The sequence below is a fragment of the Peromyscus eremicus genome, chromosome 11 (genome assembly GCF_949786415.1).
Source record: "Peromyscus eremicus chromosome 11, PerEre_H2_v1, whole genome shotgun sequence".
Classification (NCBI taxonomy): Eukaryota; Metazoa; Chordata; class Mammalia; order Rodentia; family Cricetidae; genus Peromyscus; species Peromyscus eremicus.
Window position 1 is genome coordinate 39,695,993 of NC_081427.1, and position 3,573 is coordinate 39,699,565.

Below are 3,573 nucleotides of genomic sequence, written 5' to 3' on the forward strand. Positions count from 1 at the left end.
CCCTGATGTCCCAGTTCCTTATAAGCCAATGATTCTTGGTGTCCTTAAAGCACCAGAGTGGATGGACATTGAGAAAAAGATAGGAAGTAGAGAAGGTCTTTGGGATGCGACAGACACTTAGGCTGTGTCCTTACCCGCTAAATCTTTACAGTAAGCTTGCCAGGGGTAGGAGAGGTGGACAGAACTCAGTCTATACAACAAAAAGTCAATGTTATCTCAGACTACTATAACGGTTTCTTTTAATAGACTCACCCTTTCACATATATATATGGAAACCTCAATATTGGTCCAGGGTTTTGGGGGGTTGGGGATACTGCAGAATCCAGCTGAGAGCCTGAAGGCCAGGAGTGGGCTTTATTTATAACACCCCAGCAGTTTCCAAGGGACTGAAATAACAAGACCTTGGATGAGATGAGTCATACAGATTCACAGGATCAGAGAAGTCAGAGAGGATCAAAGGACGGATGAGCCTTCCAGCTCACTGCCCCTCAGAAACGAAAAGACTCATTTCACGGAGCTTTCTCTAATCTGTCCCAACTAATTTTTCAAGGATCGAGTCTAGAGGAAGGTTCAACAGAAGACTTAGTTGCTATAGCCACTTGGATCTTAGACAATGGGGATTTCAGTGGGATAACGAAAAGCCTCATGTCATAATTCCTTCCCCCAAACAAAATGAATGAAAGTCGAAGCCCTCTTTAGGAGGGAGGGATGAAAGACATAGCTGAGCAATTTCCACAGCATTCAGAAGTAAATATAGACATCACTGAGCATCATAAATAAGTAACTAATCTAGTCAAGTGTAGTTACATAACTATGTATCTGCTAGGCATGCCTGTTTGTTTTTTCTGTTTAATTCTCTGTTCTATGATGTCTGCCCACAGAGATCCAATGGGGTATGATGTAAAATATGCTGGTCATGACTTCCAGCATTTGTCTCACTCATCATCTCACTTTGTAATAAAGGCGAGTAATGTTCAGTGGGCTTCGTCTCGTGAACTGACAATGCAAGATGATCGTCGGGACTCTGGAGAGCAGGTTGATGACGAGAGAGCTATCTGTGTTTGTTTCCATCCCCACTTCTCTGGGCTTCTATGCAGTTAACCTAGTGTAAAGGGCACTATAGCCCACATAGACCAGATCTGGCAAGTCAGGGTTGGCTGAGAAGACACACTGGGTCCCTCCCCCCCATCTAAAGCAGTGTACAGAAGCCAAATGGAACTAGACTTGGGATGGCACAGCCTTCCAGCAACTTCTGTGGTGTGAGAAGAGACTGGACACAGAGTAAGATGATCTGTCAGTACCTCAAATCCAGCCCAACCTATCAACTCAGCAATCCATTCTTGGGAGACTCTGACCTTCCTGAGGTGATGGGAGCTGAGGACTGGGCCTTGTGGCTCTGGGATGCCACAGCCAGCTGCAGAATTCCCATATCAGCATTTTCACGCGGGGAACACTGGCTCCTCTGCCAGCACGATCACAACTGGCCGGGACTGAGCCCTGAAGGCCTCCACTGGCCACCTCTGTTCTGGGGAGGCTGGCAGACTCACTTCTCCAAGGTAAGCCACCTTTTGTCACAGACCCTCCATGAAAAACTGTCCACCTCATCCCTGTCTGTAGTGAGATAAAGAATTTATAGCTTCCCATCTAAGTACAAAGTGTGACTTCCTTATGTAGGACATGGGTTCTCTCTATTTGCCAGCTCCCATCCCAAATACAATCTCCCCTTTCCTGCCCTATTCTGTGCCTTGTGTGTATTATACATTACCCAGAATCCATCGCCCTCCAGCGTTTGGTAGTTTGGCATGAGAAGAAACTGCAGATGATCCAAGTAGGAAAGAGAGTCCAGGACAGGTCTTTCCTGGCCCTTTTGGTTTTTGGTTTGGTTTGGTTTGGTTTTTCAAGATGGGGTGTCTCTGTGTAGCCTCAGCTGTCCTGGAACTTGCTTTGTAGACCAGGGCTGGCCTCAAATTCAGAGATCCACCTGCCTGTACCTCCTGAGTGCTGGGATCAAAGGTGTGCACCAAGACTGCCCGGCTCTTTCCAGGCTTTAATCTGCATCGTCCTGTTCTGCAGGCCCTCCTTTGATGGGAAAACAGGAGCAGCAATAGCATCCTTTTATCACGTGTCCCCAAGTGCCTGCAGTCCCTTGCCCTGCTCACACCTCTGTGAGGGTGCCCTTTATGAAAATGTATCCATCTGAAACACCTAAGTGAAATTGGTTTCCTGATAAGAATTTATTAGAGTAGGCATCATTCAGTCTTAAGATCCTGTAATTCTATACTTGTGGTCTAAGCAGGATGTTAAAACATCCTGAAAGAAATACAGTATAAACACTAGAATCTTGACTTCCATAATTAGGTTAGATATTCTGCCTCCCTCTCCCCCAAATCATCTGTAAGTTATTTCTCTAACTCAGGAACTTAGCATTATAAAAGGATCTGTGAATATTCATTGAATCTAGTTCTAACAAATCAACTAAATAGTTACCTTGAAAAACACATAATAAGCTTTCAATAAAATAATACGATTTGGATTTGGGTGAGAACATTGTATTCACTCATAAAGTGATGGTAACAAAATATTAACTGGTGTAAACTCATGTCAACTCTCTGTGTGTTTTTTTACTTACATTGTTCACATTCTGGTACTTTTTCTATGTGTGTTCTGTGCTGATACTGTCTCATGCCCAGGACTCCATTCTCCAGCTATAAAATGTGTTTTAACGGGGACTGTGCCTTCGTTACTGAATTACTATAGAGAATCCTCTTTGCTCTGATCCACTTGGCAACATGTTGGCTGCCTGCTTGTTTAGTCTCTTGCTTTCCCACAGGAAGAGTAATCTTATTTAGTAATTTGAATATATAGCTCACAATGTCAATTGTTGCCAATAGTTACTGTTGCTACTTTTAAAATTGCGAATTAAGATATTTGTCCCAGAAAAAAAAATTAGTTTCAAATAAAATACTGTTTTACTGTGTGTTGGGTTTTGACCCACAGATTTTTTCCATCAATTTTCTGAGCCTTCCTCCAAGGGAGAGGCACATAATCCCTCTCACTAGACTCCCCTAGTTTCTGATTGCTTCTGGCACATTCACAAAACAACATCCTGGGGATCAAAGGCTTAAGATTACACAATGAAGAATGTTCTAGATGTCTGGAAATGGAAAGCCTACATTCCTCTAGGAGAGTTTTCCTTCTTCCTGAATCATGAATTCCTAAACCCTCCTGGTCTTCTGGAACTTTGAGCCCTCTGATGTGGCTTCTACAAGTTGCTGTGGCTTTGACTGGGACCGACTCCTTTGCATAAACTGTTCCCTGATGCTGCAGCCTGCCACCTTGGACCCTACTGAGTGAGTCCTTGGGCCTCTCCCCTAAGACTCTGACTCCATATGACTTCTGAAATCAAGTTAGAGGCACAAAGGTCATGTCACTGAGAGGTGGCCTTTCTTCCTACTGTCATGCTGTGTTACTCTCCAGCTTCCTACAGTTTCCTTCCCCCATATTGCATGTACGTGTCCATGTGTGCATGTGTGTGTTTGTTAATGTAATCTGTAGAAGAGTAGCCCAAGACTG